Source organism: Pogona vitticeps, chromosome 1 (genome assembly GCF_051106095.1).
Source record: "Pogona vitticeps strain Pit_001003342236 chromosome 1, PviZW2.1, whole genome shotgun sequence".
Classification (NCBI taxonomy): Eukaryota; Metazoa; Chordata; class Lepidosauria; order Squamata; family Agamidae; genus Pogona; species Pogona vitticeps.
The window spans coordinates 293,803,734-293,818,412 of NC_135783.1; positions in this window are offsets into that span (position 1 = coordinate 293,803,734).

The window sequence follows — 14,679 nt, forward strand, 5'->3', positions numbered from 1 at the left end:
TTTCTGAGTAACCTTCTCTTGTTTCTGTGACTCTATTTTCTTCCAGTTTTGGGGATATAAAATTTGATCCAGGACAGTAATCTGATTTTTAACATCACCTTTTCTGACTATTGTAGCTAAATAGCTCACAGGGTAATTCTTAATCTCGTCTATGTTACCTGCCATTGCTCTCAATAAAGACTGTTCTGGAGTTAGTACAGTTTCCTTTAACTGTTGTTTAACCTCTGATGTTTTCCCTTTCATCAGGTCTTCCACCTGGTTGAGGCACTCATTTACCTGCTGGAATCCTGTTATTATTGTCATTTGCATGGGAACCTGCCATTCTTTATCTGGCAAAATTCCCAAGAGTTGATATTTAAAATTTTTGGAGGTCATGTCCATCTTTCCAATACTTATGGTTTGTATAAATAATATTTTTTAAGTTTACAGTATTTTATCAACAAATGAAACCCATCATCATATACCTCCCCTGAATGTGCCCTCCCTTCCTTGCCCAGATATTATGGCAATATTATCAAAATCCACACAGTCCAACCAAGAGAAAGTCCAGACTGAACAGCAAATGCAGGGAGCCAATCTCTCCAAAAAATGTTGTTGTAATCCTTCAGAACTCCAGTCCTGATTTTCCTAGGTCTTCTCTTGCTGATGATTCATTGTCCCTTGCTCCCAAAGATTTATTCCTCCTTCTAAGACTGAACAAATTTCTATTATCAAACTCCCATTCGATTCCCAGTCCTGGCTTCCCCCAGCTCTTCAGTCCAGCTGATTATGTTGTCACACTGATAATTCACCGTCTGTTTTTTTTTTTTTTTTTTTTTTTTTTGGTTCCCAAAATCTTATTCCTCCTGCTCCGAAGACAAGGTTTTATTTTCAAAGTCCCACACAAATTAGGGAGAAAAGTCCAGACTAAACAGCATTCACAAAATTTCAGTCCCTTAAAGTCTGTTCAGTAGACAACCTGGACATGAAATTCTATTCCAAAATACTGAAATACTGGACAACACCAGCAATCATTACATCAGACTGCACAGGGAAGCCATTGAAATCTACAAGCACCAGAAAAACTTCAATAAAAAAGAGGAAAGTGTGAAGCTCAACAAAACTTGGCTCCCAGCTCTCAAAAATACAGTGTGCAAAAGGTCAACGAACTCTACCCACCCACAAGGACAGGGGATCACTACACACAAAAGACCAGCTAATGACACCCATCAACCACAGGAACAGATAATCTCTTCTTCTTAGCACAACAATACACCCACAACAATACACACTAATCACCCATCTACAGTAAAAGACAAAAGCCTATCTCATAGCCAGAAATACTGCACTCCCAAAGCCAACCACCAGAGCACAGAGTGCTGTCCTCCGAAGATGCCAGCCACAGAGACTGGCGAAACGTTAGGAAGAACAACCTTCAGAACACAGCCAAAGAGCCCGAAAAACCCATAACAACCATTAGATCTCGGCCGTGAAAGCCTTCGCGAATATATCTGTTCAGTAGTATTTCCTCTTGGATTTTTTTTCCAGAAACACAAAAATTTTCCGTCTTACTGCCTATCTGTGACCTTGAGCCAGCCTGCTGTTTAAGAACTTGCTGTTTAAGAGTCAGTTTTGCTTTGAAGAGGCAGGCTGACAAGCATGACTCGCCGCTCCTTTCTCTTCTTTCAGTCAGATATTTCACTCTAGTTTCTTTTACATCTTAATGAGGTTATTCATAAATCAAGGCTTACTTTGTTATTGTGTATTTTCTGCCGTATTTTTGTTCTCTTCTCCTCGGGGAATTTGGGGGTGGAGTTTCTCACAGCTTTCTGCCATAAAATGGCCTCCCATCTCCGATCTATGCTTGGGTGAATTTTCAAAGGGAAGAAAATCCGATTGCTGCCCAATCTTCTACCCATCTGGGGCTCACCAACTGCTTCAGGGAGACCTGGTCTCCCCTTTGGTTCCCCCCCCCTTTTCTAGAAGAACCCTAGACTGGACGGTTCCAGCTTTTCCCAGGAGCTGTTCTCAAAAGCTGCTGGCTTCACTGCGACCAAGCTCCGCCTCCTCACTGCGACCAAGCTCCAGCTCCCATACTTCTATTTCCCAAAGCCAACATCTGAATATAACATAGAGAATGGGCATTCAGCTTCTTTGGTCGACCATGGTGAGGCCTGAACTGAGTGGAACTTGTCCTGTTAAACCATTGTATGGTCTTGACCACCATGATGCAGATCAGTTTCAGGGTTTTGGCATTCTTCTTATAGCCTAGGCCATCTTTATGTAGAGCGACAATTGTTTTTTTCAGATCCTCAGATAGTTCATTACCATGAGGTGCCATGTGGAACTTCCAGTGACCAGTCTGAGAGAGTGAGAACAATAACACCTGCTCCCCCTTCATACCTGAGACTTGTGACACTAATGGGTCTCATGACACCAGGGTGGGAAAATGGCTACTTGGGCCCAATTTGGACATTGTCACTTAGGGGTGTACTAACTTTTGTTGCCAGCAGTTTAGACATTAATGGCTGTGTGTTGCATTATTTTGAGGGGACAGCACATTTGCACTGTTATACAAGCTGTATACTCGCTGCTTTACATTGTAGCCAAGTGTCATTTCTTCAGTGTTGTCACATGAAAAGATATACTAAAACATTTATGAAACATGAGGGGGTGTACTCACTTCTGTGATATACTTACTGTATGTGCATGAGATAAACATTTGATAGCACTGATGCACCATTGCACACATAGGTTTTCTGCGGATTGCATAAGTCTCCAAGGAAATAATTACAGCCAGAGAAGAAGAGCCTGAATGTCTAGGTTTCGGTGGTAGCCAGGAATACATTTGCAGAATTAAGATTAGTACGCTAGCTACGTCCATTTCTTGAGATATCTGATCTGGCCACTGTCATACACACCCTAGTTATTTCCCAGCTAGATTACTGAAACTCGCTTTATGTGGGGCTGCCAAGGGAAAGTGTCAGGAAAGTTCAGCAGGTTCCAAAATTAAGCAGCCAGATTGCTGATTGAGGTTGGTTACGCAGATCACATAACGCCCCTATTACAGCAGCTCCACTGGCTGCTGATCAGTGGCATTTCCAGGCACAATTTAAAGTGCTGGTTTTAACCTATAAAGCCCTAAATGGACGGAGTCTAAGCTATCTCTAAGAGTGTGTCTCTCACTATGAACCGGCTTGGGTGTTAAGATCATCAGGTGAGGCCTTTTCTCTTGGTCCCACTACCTTCACAGGTGCATCTGATGGGGGCACAGGAAAGGGCCTTCTCTGTTGTTGCCTCCAGACTTTGGGGCTTCCTCCCATAGGAAGCCAGACCTTTGCTGTTCTGCAAGCAGGTAAAGACCTTTCTCTTCAGGCAAGCTTTCCCTCGGTGACTGCCTTCATGAGTGACTGGCCACAGGCCTTGCTACATAAGTGACTTTTAAATGGATTTATTCACGAAGGCTTTCACGGCCGGGATCTAATGGTTGTTGTGGGTTTTTCGGGCTCTTTGGCCATGTTCTGAAGGTTGTTCTTCCTAACGTTTCGCCAGTCTCTGTGGCCGGCATCTTCAGAGGACAGCAACCTCTGCTCTGGTGTAGTTGGCTTGGGAGTGCAGACTGGCGAAAATTTAAAATCCATTTTAAATGGATTGTTATGCATTGCTGCTCTGACTGGGTCTTTAGTACTATTTGTATTTACCATCTCTCAGAATGGTATTTGTTCTTTTTTAGTATTTGCATACTTATTGTTTTAGCTTTAATATTGTCATGCCAATTGCGGGAGTAGCCCAGCTGGCACTTCCCTACTTCCCCACACAGCCAACTGCTTAACAGCTGAGAGGGGAGAATTGTCATCCCACCTCCTCACCGGAGTGGTCAGCTGCATGGGGAGGTGGGGAAGCACCAGCCAGGCTATTTCCACAATTGGTGGAAGGAGATTGACACAATTGATGCAAGGAGATTGACACACTACATGTGTGCCATGTAGTGACCATTAATTGGACCCACCTGTTTGGGCAGAAGGGACTGGACTTCCCAGGCACCTGTGGTGCTGATATTCATATTCATGTTCATATCCCCAGGGATACAAATATGAATATCCCATATCTACTCCAGAAATTAGGGGGCACAATAAACAAAAGCCAAGATTCCTTGTATGCATCTTTTTGGCTTCTCTTGGTGTAGCCACTTTTAGCATCATGGATTGAGAGGAGCAGGTGAGACAGGTAACTGATTTATGGGAGGCATGTTCCCACAAGTATCATGGTTTCAAACCATTAAAGATTTTGCTTCTTAAAAATCACATTCCAAGCTCTGAAGTACTTACATTTCTTACTTTACCTTGCTTCCAACTGTTCAGGTGTTAAAATAACAGATATCTATTTATACCCTGATAGACATAAATAGATATATAGAGATCTATTTGTATCTGTGCATGTGTCATATTTGGTTTCTGTTCAATATAAATCTGTCAGTAAGAGATGCTGATGCAAGCAGTAAGTTACTGACGTGATGCCTCATGATGTTCTTAGATTGACAAGACCTGCAGGAAACTTCAGGTCAGCAAAAACAAGCTTGATAGTGATTTAGAAAAGGAATTTGGGTTTACTGTAAGAAGCTGTTGGATGTGAACAGATGCTATATGTTTATTTACTTGTGGGTTAAAAGCTTGTCCTTACTTCAACATCAAAAACTGATTGCACAAATTTTTGAGATGGAGTGAGACACAAACATTTGTAAAATGGCCAAGCTTGATGCAGTCATCTTCATTTTCTAGATAAATCCTCCAAATAGCAATCAAACTATTTTAGCTCATTAATACAAACTTGCAGGACACATTCTCATTTGCACATGCATTCAGAGGACATTCCATTCCTAGCGTATTTGCATTAGAATAAATTAACTGGAACTGTAGTGTCTTAAATATACTAGAATAGAGATTTAGTTCCATGATGGATTTCAAGAAAGGGAACATGTTAGAGGTATACACATGAAAATTTATATTGTGTTTCCACATATAAACAGCTATATTCAGAGAAAAAAGAATAATACATATGGAGTGCAAACACTTATTCCACAACCAAAGAAATTTGGTGCATAACCTGCCTTGTCTTGAGAAGTCACTGTGAAAAACACACACCGGAACCCCAATGTTTTATAATAACATCAATCTCAGAAAGAGTTTGGAAAAGTTGCCTTTTTTTCAGGCTAAGTGTCTTGGAATCTCTCAGCCAATATGGCCATGGACCACTGAAAGATTCTGAGATAGGGAGTCCAAAAAAAGTAATTATTCTAAGCTCTGACTAGTGTAGGATCTCACACACAGTAGAAATGCACAACTTTATAGGAACCCTTATACATCCTGATACAGTGGCTAAAATCCTGTTGCTTAACATCATAAATCACACTAGAGTGAGCCTATTGAATCAATGAGGATTTGGTAAGTCATTTCTTCTATGAATTCTATTACGGTAATTAAAATAGGCCTATTCTAGTTGTGTCTTACTATAAAGTAAATCACAACTAGAGCAGACCCATTTCACTCCATGTAATTTTATAAGTTTTATTAATTCTTTTCTTTGTTCATTCATGCGTATCGGGATGAGGTATTACAGCTATCCCGCTGGTGCAAAAAAAAAACAACAATCTTCTATTTAACATCCAAAAAACCAAGGAATTTATAGTGGACTATAGGGAAAAAAAGAGCAGACATTCAGCCACTGTATATAGATGGAGTTTGTGTGGAACAGGTGGTTGAATGTAAGTTTCTTGGGACCATCATAACAAATGACCTGACTTGGAGTGCAAACACCGCTGCATTAATCAGGAAGGCGCAACAATGGTTGTATTTGCTAAGGATTCTTAGAAAACAACAATTGACTGAGAGTTTGTTAACCACCTTCTATCGGAGTTCGATGGAGAGCATATTATCCTACTGTCTCTGTGTATGGTTCACGAGCTGCACAGTGGCAGAGAAAAAGGCAATTCAAAGGGTGATTAAGACAGCCCAAAACATCATTGGCTGTTCACTCCTCTCTTTGGAAGAATTGTATAAGAACAGATGTAAGAGGAAGATATCTAACATACTGAAAGACTCCTCTCATCTGGGACATCAGCTCTTTAAACTATTGCCATCGAGAAGGAGATTCAGTGTATTGAAAGCAAGGACAAGCAGATTCAAGAACAGCTTTTACCCAAGTGCAGTATTGAGTTTAAATGCGGGGTCATAAGTTTTTGGTGGAATTTTAATTGCTGGGAGAAACGGGGTATCTATATTTGTATGGTGAGTGTTGTGTATATTTTAACTTTTTTTGTAGTGGTTGTCCAGTTTTACCTTGGGGAAGAGCACCTCATTTTGTTGCACCCACTTGTGAGTGCAATGACAAATAAATTTCTTACGTCTTATGTCTTATGTCTTAAATCCCCATTCCTTTTTGTAAAAAAGAAAGAACATAGGAAAACAATAATGAAATAATAGTACTGGTCTTTCACAAGGAATGTATAATCTGATACAGAACCCTCTCCATAAAATTGTAGTATAAATTAAGAAACACATATATATTCGTATCAGTACAATGAGATTAGAGTATCATGCCAAAGATTGATATGAGAGGCTGGAGGGAAATTAGTCTTGTTATTCTTGTTAACATAATTAATAAAAGGAACCATGTGTCAAAAAAGTCATCTTGGGAGTGCGGTTGTTTAATTAATCTGATCTAGTGAATTAATTTTTCCATTAGGGCAATATGCCATAGTCTGTTTCTCCATGCATGTAAAGATAAATTACAAGTTCCCTTCTAGTTTGCAGTAATTTTCAAATGTGTTGTCATGCATTAAAAAATTAATAATTTATGAATTAGTTCCTTGTTATTTCCCCGAAATAAGGACAGAGATCTAGATCTGGTAACCACATAATTTTTTTGCCCTGTGATTAATTCTGTGAAACCTCTGGACCAGAACTGCTGGATTGGAAGGCATGTCCCCCATGTATGATAATATGTACCAACATTTCCTCCAACAGATCAAACTGATTTCTTTACTGTGATATAGCTTAAATGGAGCAGCAGAAAATGCCACCTGTACAAAATCTTAATGCAATGAGCCTTAAATTTGGAAGAGATTGTGCCTTGTTCCACAGAGCATGCCATTTTCATCAAATGTGATCATCCCCAAATCACTTTCCCCAAATATTCTGGAACCTAGTCCATAGCCATAATGGGATTTAATTAGGATTCAATAAAATTTTGAAGATAGTCCTCAATGGTTATTTTCTGAGGCTAGTAAAAATGTTCCAGATACAGTTAACAGCCTAGTGGCCTGCATGTTTATAACCAGAAAGAAGAAAAATTATCAGTCTCAAATATTTGAAACCAGGAGGGTGAGACAGTACTTGACTGATTTAACAGTTACTCCCTGATTTGGGACTAGATTAGGAAGAATGGACATCTGCTATGAGACCTAATAGTCCCATTTTTTTGCCATTGTATATGTTTTTGTTTAGTTAGATATAATAGTGTTTGGCAGTTTAATGTGTTAACTTTAGTCAAACAAGAGGAAATCATTACTCCTAAGTATTTTATTAAGGAGTTGATTGTAGGAGTATCTGTCAGCTCAGATAAATGTTGATTTTCAATGGAGTAAATGTTTAGTATAAGAATCAGAGGCCACCTCATTGACTTTTTTTCCCTGTCAGCTCTACCAAATAGGTTTCTCTTTTGGAAGCATTTTTGCCCACCCCCGCGTCTAATGATGCTGCTTTGATTTCTGTGGATTTCTGGTGCATATCTTAAAAGTTATTGTGAGAACTTTAGATCATTCCCCTTCGTTAGATTAATTTTGAGATCATTAGGACTGAGCATCTGAAAATCAGGCAGTAGCAGCTAATTCTCTGTGCCCCTGATAAATCCACATTTCAAACACTTCTATCTTTTCCACAGAAGCCTGTGTTTAAATCTATGATTCTGTGCCATACAGTAGAGCTGAGAATACATAGCACTGAGGAAAAAATCTATGTTCTGAAGGTCTGTATTTGGGTGCAGCTAGATAGGGAGATCTGGGTTGATTCCAATCTTCCTACAGCAGTTAAATCTCTGTCATTATTCATAAAAGATGCTTAATTATCCCAGGCAATTTTTTGGTGCAGGAGTCCAGACTGCACCTCAAATTGCTACAGCTCTCACTGAGGTCACAGCTTATTCCCTGTCTTCTCTCTTTAGCATTGCCTTTTTTATTGCCTCCTTTTTATTCCATAAAGTTTATTTTGGCAACAGACATTGCACTGAACTGATAGAACAAATTATGGAATGATAGTGTTTATCGGACATAGCGATACACTAGAAAGGTGTCATTTAAAAAAAGGTTCAGAAGAGAGTCAAGATATGCTTACTTTAGAGAGATGTTCCTGCTGTACCGCATACCCCTCAGCCAAGCATGATATGCCACCACAGAGGAAACATTAAACCACTGTTCTTTGTATTTCTACCTCTTCTGTCACTGATGTTCAACTTGCACTGCAGTTGTTTTAGTCAGAAGAAGTGGTTAATTACATAACAATCTTCAACAGCTCCATTAGTTTCTCATGTTTAACTGTCAAAGGCTTTCTAATCATTAGTATAGAGCTCATACATACCTCCATTCAAATCATAGTATCTCTTTCCAATTATATATAGGAATAGTGTTCCCTGGCCTCCAAATTCTCCTGTTAATCAAAACTGAATGTCTCACACCCCTCTTGTAAATTGTTCTGTGCGTTATTTTTAAGAAAACCTTTAGCAAACAGCTAGTTCAGGTCATTGTTTGATAGATATTGCAGTTAATAATAGCAGTTAACATCAGCCAAAACATAAGGAATGATCCCCAATCTACCGTGATGATGATGATGATGGTTGATTATTTTTAAAACTCCAGGCATAGTCATTGAAAATTATAAAACATTGACTGGTATTATGTAACAGATACTGTACAAATTTTAACAAAAAACCTATGTATCTGTCAAGTTTTGGCGCAGTTTCTAAGTTCTTCCTAATATTGCCATTTTTTGTAACTCTGATGGTGCTATTTCTGAGATCTACAAGTGCATATAATACTGTGTGAAATTTCTTGATATTGTTCCCAAAGCCCCAATGACTATGGGGACCACTGAAGTGTGTTTCATCTACAAGAAAGATGTTTCAATTGCCAGGTCTCTGTATTTTGTTAGTTTTTCCAATTCTTTATTTTTTATTCTGGGGTCCTCTGGAATTGCAATATCAATGATCTGGACATTTCTTTGTTCTACATTATTACTACTGTGTCTTAGATGGGAAACGTTGACATCTGAGCATTCAGCCTGGAGGCAGGCAGTGCATCATGGCCTCTTCCATTTTGAAGAGACACTTGTCCAGCTGGCCGAGGCAAAGAGGCAGCCCCGAAACCACCAAAATCAGGGAGCTGGACAGGGGAAAGATTGATTTGTCTTCAGTGTGGAAGAGATTGTGACTCTCATATTGGCCTTCTCAACCACACTAGACACTGTTCCAAGACCTCTATTCAGAGCACATTACCATAGTTTCTCGAGACTGAAGGATGCCTACACTACTATATCTGGTGTATTATATTCAAGGTGTCTATCAGTTTAGATCTCAAAATTCCACAAGATCTTGACGTTGTCATTTTATTACACCTTCTCTATCTGATGTTCCCATGGGTTTTTGGAGGCTGGCAAGTTACATTTTATGCATAATGACCAGTGTACTAATTTTGTCCCTCTATCATATTTAATTCTGTAAATTGTTTGTGTCATCGTCGTCGTCGTCATCATCATCATCATCATCATCATCATCACCTGAGTTATCTTAGTGTGTATCCTCATTGATGCCTTCATGAATCCTTTCCTTAACAGTATATACAGTTGGATCTCTTTGTTTTTTGATTCTATGCTTTTTCTGTTTTTACCTTTTTGATACTTTCTTTAGTTTGAGATGAGTTATACTGACAAGATTATGATCTGAATTTATGTTATCTCTGGGATAGGTTTTCATCCATTTATTGCTATTTCATTATCTCTGATTTACTAGACTATAATCTATTTGATCATTACAGTATGGCTTTTAGTGCTCTCTTCCAGGGATTTTCCCATCCCTCTGCTTGGTGATAATCTGAATGTGATGTTGGTGACTACCAGTTCTTCTTCACAACATTGTTCCATTCAGTGGTTACCATTCATTTCATTTTCTTAATCCCTATTTTTAACAAAATCTCTGCAAGTTCTTTTCCTTTTCTTATCATTAAAATCCCTATGAAATTTAGGTGTTGAGTTTTGGAATGTTTTATAACTGTTTTGATGTCTTCATAGAATTTTTCTATGCTCACTTCTTCTTTCTGAGAATTTGTGACATATACTTAGATTATGTAGATGTCTATGAGGTTTACTTTAAGTTGGATAAGTGTTACCTGATCTATGTATGGAATGAGGTTTGTGAACAGCTATCCTTAAATCTTTTTTTTTACTATGACTGCATCATTACTGCCTGAATAAAACATAATATGACCAGGACTTATCTGTACATGATGGACCCTGACCAACAAACATAATTTACTCTATCTGAATATCCCATTCCTTTGTTATTTTACCATGTTGTTGATTTTTTCCCTGCATCATTTATACTTCATGTATTTGTAGTTCATACATACATCATGCATCTAATTTGACTTTGAGTCTGGAGGTTCCTCATAGCCTCTGACCATCCAACATTTGCTGACGACTTAAGAGCACTTTTACTTTTCTGTCAATCCACAATGAGTAAAGCTGTAGGCTATAATGTGGTGGTTTTACTACTTTGGCTAAATGTAATGGCTCCCATTAAGCCTGTAGTTTCCCACGCTAAAGCTCGACTGCTATTCTTGGTCTCCATCCCCCATTTGGTGTCAACAGTTCTGTGGCTCAAAGTCAGATGGGGTTTAGTAGTGATTTAGTTTCTCTGCGCTCCACAGGGTTCCTGGCTAAACTTCTCAACCTGAAGTTGTTTCCTTTTTCAGAAGATGAGTTAATTAAACACTGCCCGATATTCAGCAGGGATGCAGTATCTGGTAGTGCCACTCACTAAAGGCAGCTCAGACAATGATTCTTCTTGCCTGTGTTCTTCACTGAATCTACAATCTCCATCCTGTCTTGTGGACAACCTGCCTTCACAAACAACGGCCGTTACTTTTGGCCTGATTTGAAAAGAGCTTTTGCTTCTTCCACTTTCCCCAAATTATTGGAAAAAGAGTCCTAGGATACTTTGAATTTTCATCTTGTTTGTAAGTTTTTTAGCAAGCCAATAAAGATGGGTCACCCAATGCACAATTTTGGTCACCTAATGCACAATTTTGTTTCTTCTCAAGGCTCACACGGCTACCTCTTTCTGTTTTCTTCCTAGAATTCCAGAGCAGCCCTATCTAGGACTTTTCCAGAGATACTGTACTTAATATCCATTTGGAACAGCATTTGTTGTCTAACAACAACCAGCCTAAATACATCAAGAATTGCACAAAAGGCAGTTCATATATTGTTAGGACACCTTGTTTCGTAAATGTAATATACAGTAAGTGGCAAAAATAGCTAAACCAACTTAACAAAAGCAATAGAAAAGCCATTTCAGAGACTCCCCTTCTAAGTATTTAATATAATCTCTCAATGTTTAAACAAATGTCTTCAGCTAGGCTGCCAATATTGACAGAGCATTACATTTTAACATAGGCGGACACTTCCCTGTTTTCTTAAAATGCACACAGTGTATGAATAAACAGTAAACCACTATGTAGATTGCTTTGTTTAAAGGAAATACCATCATCGAACCTTTATTTTCTTATGAATCTGGAGAAATCATTATCAAATACTTTTTTCTTTCAAGCCTCCATACTCATCCAGTCAGTAGACTGGATGGGGGGGGGTGCATTTTGAAAACAATGAATCACCTAGTAGATGTACAGTCGGTCCACACTAGTAAAGCCAAATGCCTATTTCCATAGATCAATCCTTTTTTTATAATGGTGATGGTGGAGAGATTCTCCCAAAACCAGCAGCCTGAGATTCAAACAAGGAGGCTAAGATGAACTAACACAACAGTAATGAAAATGTCACAATTCCAATATGTACTTTCAAGAGAAATGTAAATAATTTATATCATGTGGCATATTTTGTTCCTCAACAGCTCTTCCTTCTTATACAAAATATAATGCTTTTCATTGGTTCTTTCTTTTTTTAAAGACAATAATTAGAAAATAATAAATACACATTTTAAGAGAAGTCCATAACCTTGAAGGAGATAAATTAAGAATCTATATGTTTAGGACAATGATTCTTTATCAGTACCACAAACTTTCTTTAAAAGGTCTGACGCACAGATTAAGTTCCTTTTCTAGTATAGGCACAACTGATGCATCTTCATGGCTTTAATGGATCCAAAAGTGCTTACCCTCAGAATACTTAAATAACTATTCCAAAGCTAGAAGAATATGGGTCAGCACAATGAATAAAACATACTTTGGCTCAGATAATGCTGCTGACTTTTCAGGGACGGATGATAAATGAGGTAAGAAGAGAGCCACTTGTATTAAACTGAAATGCCAACTGGAACATAGTTCACCTGAAGAGTAGAAAGGTGGCACAGAGCAAGCATACAAGTTCTGCACATCCAATAGGATGTCTCTATGCAATCTGTATCCTACTATTTTTCAGAGTTACAAAAAGTGTGTGCACTGAGCATACATACGTAGAATTCATGTACCAGTGCAGGCTCTCTACACAACTGCTGTCTGTAAATTTTGAAAGAGCTGCGTAACCCTATGTTTCTCTTAAGGCATTGTTCTGAGAAGCTTTTAAAACGAAAGTCATTTCTCCCTCTCCCACTCCTCAAAATGAATACTACTCCGTGTAGCGAAATGCCAAAAGGTGCCGTCATTCCTGCCTGTCCATCACAGAAGGTCAAGGGGGAGGAGCCAAGGATAGGGCAGGAGGGGCGGACTTAGAGAGACAATTAGACAGAAAGACAGTTAGTTGGAGAGAGAGAGAGAGACAGTTGGAGATGTGGAATGGAAGTTAGAGTTAGGGCTTAGGAGAACGAAGGAGAGGGTTAGTGAAATGAGCTGAGAGTGTTAGGAGAGGAAATTGAGAAGTTTAAACAATATTGAACAAGCAGGAATGAAAGTATAAACACTACAAGAGAGATATTGATGGAAAGTATATAGCAGTTTGGAATAAAAGTGATTGCCTACATGATCCAATACGTGCTAATACCTGAAACAGTTCATATGTGATTTACCTTTATGATTTGTTTGACAATAAAAGAATACTTAATTAAACCTATGATTCCTAAGTTCTATAACCCTTAGTGTTGGCAGCACACGCGTATGACATAAATTGGTATTAGGAGAATACCTGGTGGCAGCGTGGAAGGCATGATCCTTTGTGAAGACCAAATAAATAGAGGTGACAAGGTAGATCACCAAACTCAGTATCTGGAATGATACTGCAGCTAGAAACATATGTTATAGGCAAAACATGATTAGAGCACCACATATGTTAATGTTGGAGAAATAGACTTTCTTGTTTGAAAAATCAGACTTCAAAGGAATCCTACGTGCAAGTCCTGAAAACCAATCAGAAAACAACGTTAGCCACTTGCAAATCACATGAACTGAGAAAAATATCCTGCTGTGCACTCATACACTTACTGCCCATTCATACACAGGCTGCTATAGAATACCTTTCTCTAATAACATACTACCTGTAATGTCCGTTTCTATCCTAATTCTGGGATACTTGGAGGATGCAAAATCAAGTCAGAACAAGAGTGATAAAATAAAATAATAATAATTTTAAAAAAAACAGGTATAGGAAGACCAGGAATGGTGCAGGGGGAATCAAGGATATCTCTATATAGGGTATTTCCTGAGGGGCAGCCATAGTAATCTGAAGTCTATTTCAAATGCATTTGAAGAACTGGGCTGCAGTCCAAAAGTGCTAATGCCATTTAAAACTTGTTAGTCCCTAACGTGCTGCAAGACTCTTGGTTTTGCTTCTGCAAAGTATGTTTGGACATAGCTTGATTAATTTTAACCAACAACCATCAGAGCAGCTTCCTTTTCAATCAGGAAGTTAGCTCTATCCAAAGCATGAAGTCTATCAGCTGGGCTTTCTCTCCAGATGAGCACAATTTAGATGTCTGTAAGGACAAGGTCTCCCAGAAAGGACGATTATAGGATTTGTAGTCCAAAAATCCAAGGTGGGACTCCCAGAAAGGATTATTATAGGATTTGTAGTCCAAAAATCCAAAATTCACATTCATAGAATGTTCTCCTCTTGAGAAAAGAACACTGGAGGCTGACAGGACACTATCCACTACAAGTTGATGTCAACATATTAACAATGCAATCCTACATGCTTCTACTCCTTCATATGTTCCATTGTGTTCAGAGAAGCTTATTTCCAGTTAAATGAGTATAGGATTGAGGAATTTTCATTTTGTTGGATTGTACATAACAATCAGTTTTGCAAAGTGGTTAACGATCAAATAACAATAAAATAACAATAAACAAAGGCTAAAATTTTCAAGCTATGGATAAATTCCAAACTGAAAGAAATAACAACGTCAGTTTGGGAGCAGAATATAGTGAGCAGAAAGTACTGTATGATCTTCCTCTTCTACCCTAGCGTGGCAGAGAAAGGTGACAAGCTG